At 43.5% G+C, this 20,116-nt stretch overlaps 1 long non-coding RNA gene across 1 annotated transcript in view; it reads right to left on the bottom strand.

Moving 5' to 3' along the window:
• The window catches only part of LOC115774952 (uncharacterized), a 119,513-nt gene extending 99,608 nt beyond the window's left edge, over nt 1-19,905 (bottom strand). Inside the window, exon 1 of the long non-coding RNA XR_004019233.1 lies at nt 19,636-19,905. This is a non-coding gene — a long non-coding RNA (uncharacterized LOC115774952). The remainder of the gene's footprint in view (nt 1-19,635) is intronic.
• Between the last annotated feature and the right edge of the window lie 211 nt (nt 19,906-20,116).

Consider the following 20,116-nt stretch of genomic DNA (forward strand, 5'->3'; position numbering starts at 1 on the left):
TTTGTTAAGTAGTTCTATTAAAAATGTTCCAAAAGGCACCAACACCTTTGAAAAGTCTACTCTGTGGTTGGTATTAGCTGAAGTAAAGCCTGTCTGTGTCTGCATCCACCTGTCAGCCAAAGAAGCCCCAACACTAACTTCAAGATCTGTGTTTGTGTTTGGTCACAATTTATTAAGACAATTTTAATGCTGCAATTTTAAGAACTTTTCAAACTTTCAAATTCAAGCATTTTTAAAGGATTTCCTAAACTAAAGCACACACTCACATTTAAAATGACATTTGTCAAAGACAGGTTTGAGGGACTTGATTCTCTGTAGTCTGACTTGTAGAAAGTTTGACTGATGACTCATGTTTCATCTCTCATTCAAAGTTGTCTGTTTTCACTGCAGCACAATGAAATAAAGCCATAATTAAGCCACCCTGAAAATGTGTGTAGGTAGTCATGGGGACTACTGCCTGTTTTCATCTAAAGAAAACCCACGCTGATAACAGCCAGACATCACTAATTCTAACGTAAGTGTTTGATTCCTTCTTATCGTGTGAATAATTCAGCTTGGCATTAAATGAAAGTACCTCAGGCACCGTATGAAACATCCCACATATAAGCAGCACAAATGGCGCTTTCCCCTGGTTTTATTATCCCGTGTGCAAAGGGATTCACTGACCTTTGACAATAACTTGATAAAAGTCGAATAGATCACTTATCTACTCCGCCTTTTTTCCCCTCCTCACACATTTGACAGTTTAAGAACAGACTGCTAAGAGCACAGGGAGTCTTTTGATTATGCAATAATGTCACATCCTGTTTTGTCAAATTACTTTATTAATGAGTACGAAACCCCCCCTCAGTCTGACCACAGACCTCTGCATTAGGGCTTTCATCATATATTCCCAACAGGCTTCATAGAAAAATGAAAACAGTATGAATTAAGAAGCCTAGTGTTGGCCATTAATTTCAGTAAATGATTATGCTGCCACTTGTACAGCAGTATTTTATCTCACCATCAGTTTAAAGAAAACATTCATCACCTCAGGCGATAGAAACCAATGCAGCATTAAAATTTTTAAACCGTGCTTAACATTTCTTCTTCGGCAGCGTACGTGCAAAGGCTATTTATAATTGAGTTTTGGCTCCAACCCACTTCTCAGGCTGCACCTACTCAAGCCTTAATTACAGGAGTCTGCCTGTGAAAGAAAGCAAAGTAATAGAATATGGCCGAAGGTCATCGCATTTAATAGTATGACTCATCATTAACATTTGGCAACAGTGATCGATCGTGCGTAAGTGAAAAGAATACTTGAAAACAAGGCTGGGCGAGAGACTTAAGTGCTCCATCAGATAAAGGGGAGCCATAACTCACAGTGGAGATAGACGGAGGCTGATGGTGTTTTTCTTACTCACAGAGAGGGTTCAGATTACGTCTCATCAGTGTCACCTTCCACAGACAACCACACGTTCTAAATGCTTCCTTCCTCTAACAGGATGAATACTCATTATTTCTGGACAACTGATTAAGTCATAGTCAGAATTTTTCTACTATTTATATTTTTATATCTCAATTATCTTTCGTCAAAATGTTCTTTCTATATTACAGTCTAAACACTGAAAACAACTTGGCCCCAGTGCCAGACAGTTATTCTGTTTGAAAAGTGTTCACCTGGAAAACAATAAGACATTTAGTTTAACCTCTTAACATCCACCAGTGAACCAGTCAGGAGCCAGATTACAGTGTGCCCCCCCGTGTCAGTGTCATTAGTTATTATTAATCTCTGTCTCTCTTCCACAGCATGTCTTTTGTCCTGTCTCTCTCCCCTCAGCCCCAACCAGTCACACAGATGACTGCCCCTCCCTGATCCTGGTTCTGCTGGAGGTTTCTTCCTGTTTAAAGGGAGTTTTTCCTTCCCACTGTCGCCAAGTGCTGCTCATAGGGGGTCTTTTTGACTGTTGGGTTTTCTCTGTATTATTGTAGGGTCTTTACCTACAATACAAAGTGCCTTGAGGCAACTGTTTGTTGTGATTTGGCGCTATACAAATAAAATTGAATTGCTTTGAACTGTGGCTGATTTTACCACTTGCTAAACATGCATAGTTTAATTAACAGAAGATGCTACTTTTCAAATCAAGTCTCTTTTTTGTTTTATGATTTCCATTTACCAAAAGGGTAGAAATTAGGTATTGGTGTGAACCTATGCCCAACCATACCTCTACTCTAACCTGATAACTGTTAAGACCTGTTAAGTATCAGAATAAGCTTTTGAAACGTACCATCGGTATCGTAGCAAGATTTTAAAAGCGAACCGCGAAGTAGCGAGGGATTACTGTGGTCAAATGTGATGGCTTCACATCGGCAGATTCATTTGGTAGGAATTTGAAAAGCACTAAGTTTGGTCCTTAAACATAATCTTTTCCTAAACTGAGTCACTTCATAATTCTACAGTTCTTTTTTAAAAATATATATTTCTGATATTCAGACATCCATTAATATTACGATGTATAAATGAGTGAGAAATTCTACTTATTCAGAGGCTATTCAGTTAAGTAAGTGACCCCTCACTGTGGCCCAGGACCTGTTATCTAACACACTGCTACAAGAATTTGGGCATATTCAAATGTGGCCTGAGTTACTGAGTCTTAGTGGGGATTGGGGATTCCCACCTTGATTTTCATCTGTATACTTGTAATGTGATCAGCCAAGATGCATGTGAGCAACCCCATACAGTGTTTCACCCTTAGCTGATTGCTTTGGGGGACCCACTACAAACCAAATTTCAGCATCCTAAAAGATTGTCTTGCATTTTCCCCTCTGGTTGGCTCACTGGCCAGAATGCTGTTGTCGGCTTTGATAATTAAGCGGTTCTTGTTCCACAGTCGGACATACTACAGCTCCATTGTCTTGGACTGTAGCTGGCAATGGCCATCTTCCTCCTCCTCTGGAGATCCACTCTGAGCAGTAGGTGGAGAATTTGTGCAGCTCACTGAGGCTAAAGGGCGGAACAAGCAATACCATCACCAGCTGCAGCCCACTCTCCACTGATTAGATTACGTTTTCCAGAAAGTGCTTAACAAATAAAATACATGCAGGAGGAAACTTAAATGAAATTATGTCAAAATTAATTTAAGAAAACTTTTTTCAAAGAGCACGTGTGCATACTAGGCATGCAAAAGAAAACAAAAATCATACTCAGATACTAATCAATACTAAAAATTACTATAGGATTAGATACTCATCAATATCAATGCCAAAAGTGTCGTCTTCACCTCCTACAGTTGATACAACTTCACACAGCTCCACTGCTGACAGGCGGGCACACAGGCCCACATACAAACAGTAGGTGACGTTCACAGCGGTGAACTTCATGGGGAAGTCGGCACAGCTTCTGTTTCAACAACACTGAGGTATTAAACATAAATGTTAATATGACCAGTGCACACATTAACATTAACTGTTTAACTATTAGCAATTACCCAATAGCCACATTAGCTGCTATCGTTAAGGAAACAGCTAGCATCTATGGCTAATTAATGAAACAATTACGCTAATGAAGGAGCTAGGCAGCAAATATCTTGCCCATCTCTAACGTTAATACAAAGTGTTAATTTAACAGAGTAAAAATTGGGTCTAAAAAGTGTTATCTTAAAGTTCCAGTCTGAAGTTGAGAAGTCTTTTAACAACTACACAGCAACAGCAGCAGCCTAGCTTACCAACTCTATTTGATTAGCAATGAAAATGTGGTGCCAATCCACCAGAATTCAGGCAACATAAAAATATTGCTATCCTTTTTTTTTTTTTTTGTACTAGAATTTTAAAGTACACGTCACATATGCATACGTTATTTATAAAGCTGGTCCCTTTGCCAAATCAAAACATGTGGCACGACCTGCTGTGGAGACCCCCTGTGACAGTTTTACGCTGGATGCCCTTCCTGACACAACCCCAAAGGGGATGTGTGTCTCCAGCTACACACACACATGCATACACCTTACAGTTACATTACATACAGTAATTTGTTTTTCCCACAATGTCACACAATTAAATAATGTTGTCACTAATGTTGCTGTTTGTATTGTTCTTATACTCTTAATTATGTTGGTCTTTTTTCCCCCCATGGTATCAAAAATGGCACTGAGCTTTTTTCGGGGTATTGTTATCCAATTTAAAATTCTTGTATCATTACAGCCCATGCACACACCCCAAGTGGTATAAAGTTCTGTTGATCTTAAGCTTAAATAAACTCTGAGAGGGAGAGCTACACAACCCTAGACTGAATGCTTTTTCAAAGCCACATCCTGACAGGGGAAAATATTAAGACCTAATATTAAAATCCACTTTTATTTGGCATTTAAATATAAATGTACCATATGAAGACCAAAGATACAGGACCCATCCTATCAAACGTAAACTCGCTCCAAGACCCTAAAAACCTAAACTGTTTTGAGCAGGAAAACATGAGCTCTACATTTTGAGAAGCAGCTTTGTCTCTGATTTTGGAGACTCAAAATTCTCTCAACATTTCATGTCATAAAGTGTGTTACAGAAGAACAGCATGTTGTTAAGTCCGACATTTTCATTTGACACAGTCCTAAAGCAGCTTGTAAAAGTGTGGGAGAAGGTAATTCATAAGTATGTCCCATATAACTCCGGGCTTGCTTCCAGTAAATTAGTGCTTCTGCCTCTCTAAACACTTCTGAAACATCTTTAAATTGTCAAAGCTATCCATCAATGTTCATAATCGCCTCAGCAACTTAAACAGTTCCCAGAAACTGGGTCCACAAATAGTTGTGTTGGCAGACTTGTGCTAAGTATTTCATACTTACTGCTTCTGTCCCCAGGTGGTGAAGATTTTGAATCTTTAAAATGCACTGTGCAGTGACACTTGCAAGCGCTCCATCCACAGCCCTGCAGGGGATGCAATGCACTACCAATGACATCAGTTGCCATGGTAACTCTGACAGCACCTTCCCATAAAAGCTCTAATTGATAGCAGCAGATAGCTGCAGAGAATTAAGCATCATGCCCCGATCACTGGTTATATTTACAGACAAAGGCGCTGATAGCCAGATAAAAGCCGTCTGCAGGCACATGCATGACCTCAGATGTAAAAGTTAAAAGGCAAACTATATATAACATAAATCCATGTGCACTCCTTAAGAAAGCCTACAGGAAACCAGTTTGAATTCAGTTGTGGCAAAAACTGCACCTGAACTCCATCTCTTAGAGCCTCTTAGAAGCAAATCAACACCAGTTCTGCCTTTTCACTGCCATTTCTGCTCCGTCCATCCATCCATCCATCCATTTTCTTCCACTAAGGCCCCCAAGGAGCACTTTGCACAATATCTGATGAACTTCTCTCTCATTATGTTTACAGAAGCCTTTCCTCTGTTCTAATGACTTGGGGTAATTCATCTTGCTGCTAGAAATATGATTATGAATGATTTTTGCATTTAGTGTGGCAGTGTTATGTCCTTGCGTGTCAATAAAGCTTAAGCAATAAGTCTTTTTTATGGCTGCATTTCAGCAGCAGCAGCAGGAGGACTAAGGCTGAGAGAGAAGTATTGAGCCATGATGCAACAGAAGTTTGGAGGAAAAAAATGGTGTCTCCACCTTTCAGTGTGCCTGTCTGCAGACAACTGGAGCAGACAGATGTCAGCTTTTTTGTCAACACAGTGGGCTGCATGAAAACGCTCACACAGACAGGGGATGACAGGGTTTTTGACTATAGTTTCTTTTTAGACATTTTATATAAGGCATACTGCAGACATGACAGATGGACCAGCAGAAATGCAAGCTATGAAATGTGGCTCAGACTATAATGGTGATGAAATAATTCCAAATACAATGAAGTTCAGGCATGTTAACTCAAATTCACTGAACCTGACGCAGCACTGAGCACAGAGTCAACAGAATTTTTTAATGAAACCTTGCAACCTGAGAATTTGCCAATCTGGTGTTAATAAATATTTTAGTCTTTTCCAAAAGTCATTTAATTTTTCTCTGAAACATGGGGATAGGTTTAAGGTTAGCTCTATGCCTAAAGTATTCTAGCTGGTGTTCCAGAGTTATCACATGGTTAATGCTAAAATTCACCAATGATTATTTTAAAATATTGACTGTAATATAGAATGACCAAGGACAATATCTACTTTGTTAGGATCCATCAGTTTTATGGAGCTTTTGTAGTTCAGTTTGTTTCTCTTTTAGTTTACTCTCTGTTTCACTGCCATATTTTAACACATCAAGTCTGTTTTCTTCCATTTCATGTATGGAAATACAGTAACTGCACCATGTATAGTCAGTGCCTAAACTTGGCTGTACATGTATTTGGTTTAACTTTTCATTCATCATAAGTTCCACCCATTAAACCATTTTCTACCACTCATCTGAGTCCGGGTCAGGGGGGCAGCAATCGAAGCAGAAGCAGAGAACTCCAAACCTCCCTCTTTCCTGCCACCTACTTCAGCTCATCCAGGGGGACATTGAGGAGTTCCCAAGCCAGCCAAGCGATATAATCTCTCCAGCATGTCCTGGCTCTGCCCCAGGACCTCCTACTTGTGGGACATGCCCAGAACACCAGACCTATGCAACGCCCAGGAGGCATCCTAGTTAGATGCCTGAACCACCTCAACTGGCTTCTTTTGATGTGGAGTAGTAGGCCAAACCAAATGGCCAAACTCCTCACCCTATCACAGAGAGTCCAGCCACCCTTCAGGAAAAAAATAATTTCCACTTAGCTGTCATGCTCAGCTCTCTCTTCACCAATACAGTATCTGCATCACTCCTGACGGTGCACCAATCCATTCGTCAGTATCCCACTATACTCTCCCCTCGTTTGTGAACATACCTACTGGGAATGAGTCCATCTTATTGCCGGTGATATTGAGCAAGCTCTCACTGTGGTTGTACAGGGACAGGATGGCCAGTAACAATGGGCCAGATACCCCATACTCCCAAAGCACACCCCACAGGATCCTGCAAGGGACATAGTGAAATGATACTGAGGTTGTTTAACTACCTCTGTGACCACACCCCCAGTGATGGGTGAGTTGCCCCCTCATCCTCAGCCTCTTCTCCCACTGCCTACTGAATTCAGCAACACCCCATCCCCACTGTATACACTGTGAATAGAGCACCACTTTCCCCTCCTGAGCCACCTGACAGTTTGCCAGAATCAATCAAAAGTCTTGTTCCATGACCACACTGAACTCCTCCCTCATCCAGTGTTTTGCTTCAGCTACTGCCAAAGCCACACTCTGCTTACCCTGATGGTACCTGCCAGTTGCATCCAGAGTCCCACAAGCTGATCAAGCCCACCAAGACTCTTTCTTCAACTTGATGGCTCCCTTGACCTTCAGTGTTCACCATCTGGTTTGGGAATTGCCACCACAACAAGCACCAACTACCTCGTGGCTACAGCTCAGTACAGCCACCTCAGTAGTGGAGATGGGAAACATGGTCTATTTGGACTCAGTGCCCCCAGTATCCCTGGGAATGCTGTTGAAATTCTGCCAGAATTTGGGCATGCTGACTTCCACATCCTCCCCACCACCTGACACCCGAGTATCCTACACATGTGGTCGCAGATCCAACCACACAATTACAAAAATCAATCATCGACCCGCAACCTAGGGTCTTGGTGCTGCATTTATGGACACCCTTCCGCTTGAAAATGTTGTTGATTATAGACAAACTATTGTTGGCACACAAATCCAATAACAGGCTTTTACTACCAGTCACACCCCTTCAGGTCTCACTGTCATTGCTCCCAGTAGGACAATGGAGCCCCCAGATGGGGTACTCTCCTGCACCCCACCCAGTGACTCGTGGTGCGTACTCTGAACTGTTGTTAGAGGACATAAAGTGCAAATAACAGTCAGGACCAATTTACCAACCCAAACACATAGGGAAAAAACTTTTTCATGCACCACGGGAACCAGGGAGATATTTGGCTTGCCCGCTTGTGTTTCTTTGTTTTTGTTTTCTTTGCTTGTGTTTTTTTTTTCCGGATTGTGGGTTTTGTGAGGAGGTGTGCCGGTGGCAGAGGGAAGCGGTCCTTTGGACTCCACCCATGGTTCCAAGGCTCACCTGTGGCTGATCTGACACACCTGCTCTTCATTTCCCTAATGGAGTGGTGTTATAAGCTGGTGGAGGACTCTCAGCCAGGTTGTTGCCTCAGCAAGACTTTTTGCCATTGACTGACTTCCATAGGATCCATGGGATTATGCAAATATGCAAAGCCACGTGAACCCCGAAGTTTAAGCGGCCACAGACTCCCCCAGCTCTTTGTGTTTTCTTTTGTGCACATCCTGAAATAAAATCTGTTCTGCTGCATTTTTTGGTGTCCAGAGCCTGAGTCCTATCTGTGAGTCATGACATACCGCTGTCAACCTCTTTGAGTAATTGGATGTGAAACGTTCATAGTTTCTTTTCTAATGTGTGGGAATGTTATGGAAGGTCACATTTCTTTTTTGGTTTTGTTAAACCCATTGAATTGGTTTTGGTGCCAAAACCTAACCTCTTAGCATCCACCAGGTCACCAGTGATCCATCTAGGGTTAGGGTTAAGGTTAGAATAATGTCCAACTATTTTTTAGTTTTCTATTTTATAGAACCCCTCCGTGAATCGCCACATTATCGTGGTGGAGGGGTTTGTGTGTCCCAGTGATCCCAGGAGCTATGTTGCCCGGGGGCTTGTCCCCCTGGTAAGGTCTCCCATGGCAAACTGGTTCTGGGTGAGGGTCCAGACAAAGAGCGGTTCAGAAGACCCCTATGATTATAACAGCAAGGGAATACTTTACCCTGCCCGGGATAGGGTTACCGGGGCCCCACCCTGGAGCCAGGCCTGGGCAGGGAGCTCGAGGGAGAGCATCTGGTGGCCGGGTATTAGCCAGTGGTGCTCGGCTGGGCACAGCCCGAAGAGGTTATATGGGCCCGCCCTCCTGTAGGCCCACCACCCGCAGGAGGCGTCGCAGGGGTCGGGTGCAATGTGTGTTGGGCGGTGGCCGAGGGCGGAGGCCCTGGCGGACCGATCCCCGGCAATCGAGACTGGCTATTGGGACATGGAATGTCACCTCTCTGGTGGGGAAGGAGCCTGAGCTAGTCTGTGAGGTTGAGAGATACCAGCTAGATATAGTTGGGCTCACCTCAATGCATGGCCTGGGCTCTGGAACCAGTCTTCTGGAGAAGGGTTGGACTCTGTTCCAGTCTGGAGTTGCCCTCGGTGAGAGGCGGTGAGCTGGGGTGGGTATTCTTGTATCCCCCTGGCTTGCTGCCTGTACATAGGAGTTTTCACCAGTGGATGAGATGGTAGTTTCCCTGCGCCTTCAGGCTGGGGAACGGGTCCTGACTGTTGTTTGCGCTTATGTGCCGAATGACAGTTCAGAATATCCACCCTTTTTGGAGTCGCTAGGGGGGTGCTGGAGAGTGCTCCATCTGGTGACTCCATAGTCTTGCTGGGAGACTTCAATGCTCATGTGGGCAATGACAGTGAGACCTGGAGGGGCGTGATTGGGAGAAACAGCCTGCCCGATCTGAACCCGAATGGTGTTTTGTTGTTGGACTTCTGCACAAACCACAGTTCGTCCATAACAAACACCATGTTCGAACATAAGGATGTCCATAAGTGCACATGGCACCAGGACACCCTAGGTCACAAGTCAATGATCAATTTTGTAATCGTATCATCAAATCTGCGGCCGTATGTTCTGGACACTCGGGTGAAGAGAGGAGCCGAGCTGTCAACTGATCACCACCTGGTGGTGAGTTGGATCAGGTGGCGGGGGAAGATGCTGGACAGACCTGGCGCACCTAAACGTATTGTGAGGGTGCGCTGGGAACGTCTGGCAGAAGCCCCAGTCCGGGAGATCTTCAACTCCCACCTCCGGCAGAACTTCGACAACATTCCGAGGGAGGCTGAGGACATTGAGTCCGAATGGACCATGTTCCGCACCTCCATTGTTGAGGCTGCTGCTCAGAGCTGTGGCTGCAAGGTGGTTGGTGCCTGTCATGGTGGTAACCCCGAACCAGATGGTGGTCACCGGAGGTGAAGGGAGCCATCAAGCTGAAGAAAGAGTCCTATTGGGCTTGTTAGCCTGTGGGACTCCGGAGGCAGCTGACAGGTATCGGCAGGCCAAGCGGAATGCAGCTCGGGCAGTGGCTGAAGCAAAAACTCGGGAGGAGTTCGGTGAGGCTATGGAAAAAGACTTTCGGACGGCATTGAAGCGATTCTGGCAAACCGTGAGGCGACTCAGGAGGGGAAAGCAGTGCTCCACTCACACGGTATATAGTGCGGGTGGGGTGCTGCTGACTTCAACTGAGGCTATAGTCGGACGGTGGAAGGAATACTTCGAGGACCTCCTGAATCCCACTGACACGCCTTCTGTAGTGGAAGCAGAGTCTGGGGACGAAGGAGATGACTTGAACATCACTGGGGGTGAGGTCACTGAGGTAGTTAAACACCTGCTTGGTGGCAGGGCCCCTGGGGTGGATGAGATTTGCCCTGAGTTCCTGAAGGCTCTGGATGTTGTAGGGCTGTCTTGGTTGACGCCTCTGCAACATCGCGTGGAGATCTGGGGCAGTGCCATTGGATTGGCAGACCGGGGTGGTGGTCCACATCTTTAAGAAGGGAGACCGGAGGGTGTGCTCCAACTTTCGGGGGATCACACTCCTCAGCCTTCCTGGTAAGGTCTATGCCAGGATGCTGGAAAGGAGGGTCCGTCTGTTAGTCGAACCTCGGATTCAGGAGGAACAATGCGGTTTTTGTCCTGTTCATGGAACGCTGGACCAGCTTTTTATCCTCTCAAGGATATTCGAGTGTGCGTGGGAGTTTGCCCAACCAGTCCACATGTGCTTTGTGGACTTGGAGAAGGCATTCGACCGTGTCCCTCGGGGTATCCTCTGGGAGGTCCTGCGGGAGTATGGGGTATCTGGCCTGTTGTTGCGGGCCATTCAATCTCTGTGCAACCGCAGTGAGAGCTTGGTCCGTATAGCCGGTAATAAGTCGAATTCGTTTCCTGTGGGTGTTGGACTCCGTCAGGGCTGCCCTTTGTCACCGATTCTGTTCATAATTTTTATGGACAGAATTTCTAGGCGTAGCCAGGTGGCGGAAGGCTTCTTCATTGGTGGCCTCAGAGTCTCATCTCTGCTCTTTGCAGATAATGCGGTCCTGCTGGCTTCATCAGGGGGTGGCCTCCAGCTCACAGTGGAACAGTTCGCATCCGAGTGTGAAGCAGCTGGCATGAGAATCAGCATCTCTAAGTCTGAGGCCATGGTCCTCAGCCAGAAAAGGGTGGCGTGCCCTCTCCTGCTCAGGAACGAGTTCTTGCCCCAAGTGGAGGAGTTCAAGTATCTTGGGGTCTTGTTCACGAGTGATGGGAGAAGGGAGTGGGAGATCGACAGACGGATCGGGGCTGCTTCTGCAGTGATGCGGACGCTGCACCGGTCTGTCGTGGTGAAGAGGGAGCTTAGTGTAAAAGCGAAGCTCTCGATTTACCGGTCGATCTACGTTCCTACCCTCACCTATGGTCACGAGCTTTGGGTAGTGACCGAAAGAATAAGATCGCGAATACAAGCGGCAGAAATGAGTTTCCTTCGAAGGGTGGCTGGCCTCTCCCTTAGAGATAAGGTGAGGAGTGCGGCCATACAGGAGGGGCTCAGAGTAGAGCCGCTGCTCCTCCACATCGAAAGGAGCCAGTTGAGGTGGCTCGGGCATCTGATTAGGATGCCTCCTGGCCGCCTCTTGGATGAGGTGTTCCGGGCATGTCCCACCGGGAGGAGGCCCCATGGTAGACCCAGGAAATGCTGGAGAGATTATATCTGCTGGCCTGGGAATGCCTTGGGGTCCCCCCGGATGAGCTGGAGGAGGTGGCTGGGGAGAGGGAATCCTGGGCTTTTCTGCTTAGGCTCCTGCCCCCGCGACCCGGCCCCAAATAAGCGGAAGAGAATGGATGGATATTTTATAGAATTTTCTCCCTAAGCCTACTCTTGTGGATGTTAGACATGGCAATATCAGGTCCACCCATCCCCTGTCAATGTGCTACAACCCATGGAAAGCCCAGTGCATATCTGTCTTACACAATTTCCAGTGACTTAGACAAACTATAAGTGCAAAAAGTAGCCCTAATTAAACCCAAATATGTCCGCTACCTAAGCATGGATATTTGGCCATCACCCCTTGGACTCACACTTGAATGCAGTTGGTACCCTGTAGCATAAATTTTTTAACCTATGGGATTAACGTAGTGAATGAGCATATTTTAACCCAATCTTAACAAAAGTTAAAAAGAAATTAAACAAATGGAAAACAATGTGCAAAACACAAAGCTCCCAAATGGGACATAAACCACAGTTTGCTGGTTGGCTGTCCTGTGAGCTGTCATTTACAGGATTTTGACTAACACAATAACTTAATATGAAATTTTTGCGTATTTATTTTTAAATTATTGTGTTATGAAAATTCTTGTTTGCATTCATCCATCCTCTTCAGGGTCACAGGTGGGCTGGAACTTGTGAAGAGGCAGGGTACACCCTTGACAGGTTGCCAGTCTGGCTAACACAGAGAGACAGATAACTATTCACACCTATGGGCAAATCAATCAGCAATTAACCTAACACCATTAACTGACTGTGGGAGGAAGCCAGAAAGGCCCCAGCCAGATGCTGGATTCAAACCCAGGACCATCTTGCTGTGAGTCAACAGTGCTAACCACCATGCCACCATGCTACCTGTGTGCATTGTACTGATTCAGTTTCTACAGATGTTTACAGCTGGCTGTTCAGTAATTTATCTTTCAATTAAAAAATCAGCAAACCTTTGCATTGAATCCAGATTTAGAAATGTGCCTTTAAATGTCACATTTGTTATTTTGTCTAAGTCTTTACTATAATCAAAATGAAGGCATTCACATGCAATCTGATGCAACGGTCCTGCAACAAACTCCACCTTCAAAAATTTTGCCATTTTTTACTTAAAATCTTGAGTTAGGTGCTGGGATAATCACAGACTTTAGGGGCTTTCTTTACATGTGTGTGTGTGTTCCTTTCCTTCCCCTTCTCTCTTGGAACATTTTCCACATGGTGTTGCAGGATCACTTCCATGTTTGTGTTCCAGTGGGTGGTGGGAGTCAAAGACTAGGTGCTGGTCTGTGTGTGTGGGCTTCCAGTAAAATTTGATGTTGAGACTTACTGGACCCTGCAACACCAAACCGAAAATATTGCCTCTAAGGCCTGAATTATGCTTCTGCATCAGTCCTACATCCATAACTAGAAATCCCTTCTGAACCCTAGGCCATTACCTATGCCATCACCTACACCATAACCTATGACATAACTTGACGTGCACCTCTCAAAAAATTTAACTACACATTAGGTCAACACAGCCCACAAGGACTGAGAAGGGTTCAGAGGGGATTTCTGGTTGTGTATGTAGGCCCTGCAAAGACCCGAGACAGAAGCATAATTCAGGCCTAAGGCAGAAGTAAACGAAAAGGAACACACATGTAATGAAAGCCCTTAAAGGATGTGGTTATCCCAACTGGGCTTTCACCAGTGAAGTTGCACAGGACACAAGGTCTTACACCAACAGGGAGAAAGAGACTGACAAATGGAACAACATTGCCATCCCTCATGCGGCAGCTTTGTCAGAGAAACTGAGGAGAATTTTCTCCAAGCATGATGTCCCAATGTACTTCAAACCCAGCCACGCCCTAAGACAAAAACTGGTTTATCTCAAGGACAAAACTCTCAAGCACAAGCTAACCAACATAATGTATGCTGTCCAGTGCACACTGGAGAAACCAAACAGTCACTTCACAAACACATGGCATGGCCTAGAAGAGCCACCGCAACAGGATAAGACTCGTCTGTATATCTGCAGCTAAAGGATAAAGGACACTCTTTGAAGGATGACAGTGTTCACATTTTGGACCGAGAACTCAGACAGTTTGGAAGAGGAGTAAAAGAATTAGTCTATGTCCACTTTGAATGACCCATCACTGAACAGAGGTGGTGGCTTATAACACCAACTGTTACGCATCTACAGTGCAGTCCTTTTCACACTTTGGCTCGTGATTATGCTCATGAACAATAGATGGTCCTACCATGACCTGGATGACTGAGAAAACACACAAATATATGACTGAGATTTTCCAGTTTTGTCCAAGCATAGCTTACATGAGTACAAAAGTGCTAAGTGAAAAGAGCCATGTGAAACATGCTGACATTTTAAGCATGAGTGACCCCCATGAGAATTTAACCCCTCACCCTCGAGCCACTGAGCAACACAGGCCCATAAACAATCTAGATGGGATATAATTGTTATTTCCAGACACATCCCCCACCTTGACTACAGCTTTGTTTGCCCTATGTTTCAAACTTATTGTGCTATTTGGGCTGTGGCTGTTGTGCTAGAGAGGCTAGTCCAGAGAGAAAGCGAGTGAGATTCAGCAAGAAGGGGGTGGGGGTGGAAGTCATAACTGCTGTCGTTATTTATGTGTTCAGAAGCCAATTACACTGCAAACACAGCAGTGGTAATAAATATGTATCCATGCAAAACAGCAGCACAACTTTAATCAGTTTTAAAATGCAAGCACAGCAGTGTTTGATTTCCTTTGAAGCAGAAAAAAGCTAAAATAAATATATCAAACACATTACAAGCCTTCTGATACTCTATTGTCCTATTGTTCATAAGTTCTTGAGAAATTGTTTTCAGCCATTTAGCAACTCCAACCATTTCAACTTGTGAGACTCCCAAGTCGATATATCTAACAGCCCAAAGCATACAAAGTATCAAAAAAAGTGTTACAACGTGCTGCTTTTTGTTGTAATTTCCAGTTGAGAAAAAAAAGGGAAGCGATATTTGTCTTTACAGCTTTGCTGTTGATAAGAAGACACTGGAGTGGGATAACACTTGTAAACTAAGACAAAAGACCCGAAGCTGTGTTCTCAGCAAGTGATGACTAAAACCAAATGCTGTGCCAAGAATTTTCACCCTTAACAAACTAAAGGCTCTAAAGGACCAACTATAGTAATTTAAAGAAGCTGTGTAATTTGGACAAACTGGATCTAGAAGAAAAATCTGGATCAGGATTAGCTGAGAACAAAAAAACGATGTCAGTCTGTCTTATTTCAATACAACATATCAGATTTATCCCATCTTAAATTGGCAGAGAACACTAGCAATTATATAATTGCAGTTATTTGTAGTACAAATTTTTGAATTTCATCATTTTATAATATTTGTAGAAATGTAATTGTAGCTGGTGGAGTTTTTTTTTTTTTTCACAATTACAGACTATCATACAGAAAACAAGCAGCAATTTATCTCTGATACACTTTTTAAATAATTTATTTATTTAGCAAAGTTCATTGATTTAATCAATAAAGTGATTTCCAGGAAAATAATCAGCTTTTTCCATAGAATATACAAAGTGGCAACAATCCTCAGAGAAAGGTGTAAAAGCCAGAAGAAGAAGAAAAAAAAATCACCTAATTAATTGAATCCTAGGCGTGTACCGTGACTCTGCTGTGGGAGGACACCTAAATTGCATTAAGCAAATCTGGGGAATGGAACCCATATGGCTAATGGATATGGGTTATGATATTGTTTTGGAAAGCTCTGCAACATGCCGTCCTTCAAACGCTATAGCAACACAGACCTCCACAAATCATTACTGCAGGATAATAGAACACACTTGATCAGACCCAGGAGGAAGGGATGCCAGGGAAAAGAAGAAGAAGACCGTTCTGTGAATAATGATTATGGTCACCTTAGTCATATATCACCATCCGTGAGAAGTTGCCTTGGATAATGGTGTCAGCACAGAGGGCTGACAAATTTCTGCACCATCCTCAGATTTCAATCCCACAGTCACCCTCCCCCTTTCTCTGTTTGCCTCCATAATTGCTTGCTAAGTCAGAAATTAATCCATGTTGCAGCGACCCAAACACGCCTTTGTAAATTGGACATAGCAGGTTGACCATCATGAGTGTGGAGTGATGACACAGCAGGCCTCACTTCCACTCAAGTATCATGCTTGCTTAAGTTATCAGCAACTCTTAACCAAGGTCAGTGGGTTATGTGGGTCCTTGCCTGAATATTGGATGCATTCAATTAGTGCTTCTACAAAGACAAACGTGGGGGAAATATAACATGTGGCTGAGGAAGAGGTCAAACCAATGTACTGTAGAAGGTTCTGTAAAATGAGATGGATAGACTAATACCCGCCAGTTCTCTTTTCTTTTCACAGTTTTACTGCAGTTGACAGCTTCCTGGCTGAGCTCAACTGGATCATCTGCCAACCATGAGCTCCTCCATTTATTTCTCTCAGAAGGTCACAGGAATAGGTTTGCAGGCCCTTCCTCAACATTTGCAGCCACCCTGCCCATAGGAGTCATTAAGATGAATAAAGCAATATGCTGTCCTGGCTGCTGCTAGCTTTGTGCCATCATGACCTCTGATAACTCAAATCAGACCTTCAGGAACACATCTAAGGTTAACTAACCACTGATGAGATCCATGCTCAAGAATGTGATGCATGGGTGTCATTTTAAGGTGATGCAGAAAGGTTGTAGGAGTCAGTAAATACAGACTGTACAAGTTATTAAACCCATACAGTGTTTGACAGTTCCCAGTGTGGATGTGAGATCACAACCAGGGGGAATTTAGCATTTAGCACTTCATGGAAATAAAACTTTTCACTTTACAATTTTACATTAAGTTCCCTTTTGAAAGAACCAGCTACAGTATGAGAACCAGTTTCTGAATGTTAGTCTGTAACTCACAAACTTTATGAGTGATTTTAGTGCCAATCATTTGAACTAATTAACTCATAAATCATTTAATCAAGCCTTTGCAGTAGTGTCTTAAACCTGTGTGTGTGGCCAGCGAGGGCAGTTCCTGTAGTTGTAAATAGACTTCAAGAAAACAGGCCCTCGGTTGTCTTTCTCTTTGACTTCATTAAAGGTTTTACTACAATTAGAAAACTGCTTTTGAATTCTATTTTCAGTTTTAAAATATTTTAATTTGTTTGGTTTATTTTGCTCATTAGGTAACTTGGTGATTCAAAATTGGCCATAGGTATGAATGTTGCCAGTGACAGCTGGGATATGCTGCAGGCCTCCATGACCCTGAAGTGGATAAGCAGTTAAGAAAACTGATGGATGATCCTCATTAGAATCAGAAAGGAGGATAAAACAGTGTATGCTTATTAGCCAACAAGCATGTAGCATCCCTTGATTTCTCTATCAGATTCACCCAAGCCAAAGAATCCTTGGGCAAGATGCTGATCCCCAAGTTGCTCTCCGATGCAACCGTCAGAGTATGAATGTGTGTGAATGTTAGATAGAAAGCACTTAGCCACAGAAAGAAGTGCTTATATCGATGTGTGTGAATGGGTGAATGAGGCATGTTGTACTGAGCGCTTTGCTTAAAGTAGAGTAGAAAAGCACTGTATAGGAACCAGTCCATTTGCCTTTTACCACTTACAGCATGACTTCAATGTCCAGTGAATGACATCACGATTGCTACGTCCACCTTTTTATATACAGTCTCTGTGTTGCTGGAATGACTGAAACAATGACTCAATCAAATCATTTTCCTGTCAATCAACAAATCAATTTTTTACTAACATTTAGTAACTATTTCAGCTTCAAGTTAGACAAAAGCTACAACAGTTCTATACAACTAATGCATCTCATTAGCCTACTGCTCTGTTAACCATTTTTTGAGAGGTAAAAAAGAAATTTATGGTTTTTGTATTAATTGTACTATTTACAAGAAAAGTTTTCTTCTTTAAATCATACCGACATGAGACAGAGAGCTAACTTTGATTTGACTGTTGTTTTTCTGGTGTGATCCTGCATCACCAGACACACATTAGAAACTAGAAAGGAACTAGATTATTAGAGGGTTAAAATATGGGGCTGCAAAAAAAATATTTTCACATTATCACTGCATAATTGCTCTGTCTTCATAATGGACATCATTACGTCCATTAAGAAAGTCCTCAAATGATACAAAAGTCTTAGTATGAACAACTGTCAGCTTTCTCAGAAATCCAGTCAAACCACAAATTAAGTGGAACACATATAAAGAGCTTCTCTGCATTCTGCTGAGTGTGATTTGATTACTTTTGATTAATTGATACTCTTATTGCTTAAAGATTTCCCATGTACCAGTCAGCAAGGACATGCTACTATTCACAAGGAATAAAAACCTTCTGGCTGTCTCAGAAAAGAAAATCTGTTTGAAAGGTTAGAAAGGAAAGAGCCATGGGCTACAGTCCGTGTGAATGTTCCCCTTCACTTGCTGCCTTGCAGTGAATATGTCTTTTGTTAAATGCTAATCTTTATCATGCACTGACTCTAACACTGCACTTAAGGCAACATAACATGCTTTCATAAATATCGTTCATTAATCTAAAATCAAAGTAAAATGTTCAATTGATCATGATTTCAATTTAATGTCATATTGCCCAGCCCTACTTTGTTGGTATTATTTTAATAATAAACAGCAATTCAGTATATTTATATTTTTGATTGTTTTTGTTGGTTCTATTTTAGATGTTAGATTCAACTCATTGTCATTGTGCACACAAGGCACACAACGAAATGATCGTTCCAGATCACTCATCCAGAGACGAGCATCTGTGGTCATGCAGCCAGAGACCGTTTTATATTTTATTTAACAAAATTATGAAAGCAAGGTTATAGTAGAGGCTGATGGTGCTTACACATAGATAAATCATTTCCAGACTCTTCCTCTGAGCGAGGAATCCAGCTGATAATTTAAGCCTGGTACTCAGACCCGCAAAGCCAAAGTATCATGTTGTATTGGAACTGTAAAGAACTGTACCAGTGAATCTTTATCTTCAGTTACAAAACAACTGTATGTGCGAAGAAAATCTCAGCACCAACAGAAACTGCTGTTACTTCCTAATTCCAGGTCTGTTGATTCTTTTCTTCTTTTTTTTTCAGAGCATTCTGACTAAAAGACATGCATGTTAGGTAAACTGGCGGTTCTAAATGATCTGTGGACGTGAGATGAAATCCTTAAAGTGCATGGAATGAAGTGTTTTAGGTGAATTGGGCTTGTAATGTAATTTGAGTGTGTCTAAGACTATGTAAATCCATTCCCGGTCTCAGAGCTGTTGGATGGTGTGAAGTCCAACATTGCAAACAATGGATGTTCAATCCTGAAATACAGCTGACACTTTGCAGATCCGAGAGAAGCAAGGATACTGAGGAGCTTCTACAAACGTCAGTATTTTCATGTTGGTATTAAACCAAAGCGCATCGCCTAATGTCACTCATTGCTCCACACTCCACCTTTTTATCTTCATTCTCACAGGCTGCCACAGAGCTTTAAGCACTTAACCACTAACAAAAGCCCTATTAGACGGTAAATGCAGAGTAATGATGACAAGCAGCAGCACTGAAAATAGCACCTGTGCCTGAGACAATAAATCACTTAAGATAAAACTGAAAGTGCACGGATACAAACACACAAGTTCAAGAAGGTCGAGAGGCAAAAAGAAGAGATACTGAACTAAATCTCTCCATCTTCTGCAGGTACAGCAAGAGCAGGCTGGAAATAAATAAGTAACAAAGTATTTTTCGTTTTTGTTTTTTAGCTTGTGTTTACCTGTTCAGCATCCTCCCCGGGACACGGCAGCTACCCTTCCAGCCCGGCGATCAGGAGGCGCAGCAACGGAGATCAGCATCTCCCTCGTAAGCTTGCAGGTTCGGCTTTTTACAGGACAGTTAGCGGCAAGTGTGGGACTGCAAGTTGCCTCCAATTCCAGATGTTCCGCTCAACGCGCTCGGGCGACCAGAGTGCGAGATTTAAACAGAAACAAAAACGAAACTCGCAACGTGCGTCCGCCGGTGATCACAGTGTCACCTCCCCTCTCGTTTTACGGGGATTCCTGTGAGAGGGAGACAGTTAAAAGCCGTTTCTGAAGTCCACATTCATCAAAGTGCTTTTTCTCCAGCAAATCCCGCAGCGGAGACGCGTGGAGTTCGCTGTAGTCCTGCTGCTGACTGGCGGAGGCGGCACGCGGAGAGCTGGGGCGTGTTCCTCAGGAGGAGGAGGATGCGGGAGGGCGGATGCGCCAAGATGCTCA

This window comes from Archocentrus centrarchus, chromosome 24 (assembly GCF_007364275.1).
Source record: "Archocentrus centrarchus isolate MPI-CPG fArcCen1 chromosome 24, fArcCen1, whole genome shotgun sequence".
Taxonomy (NCBI): domain Eukaryota; kingdom Metazoa; phylum Chordata; class Actinopteri; order Cichliformes; family Cichlidae; genus Archocentrus; species Archocentrus centrarchus.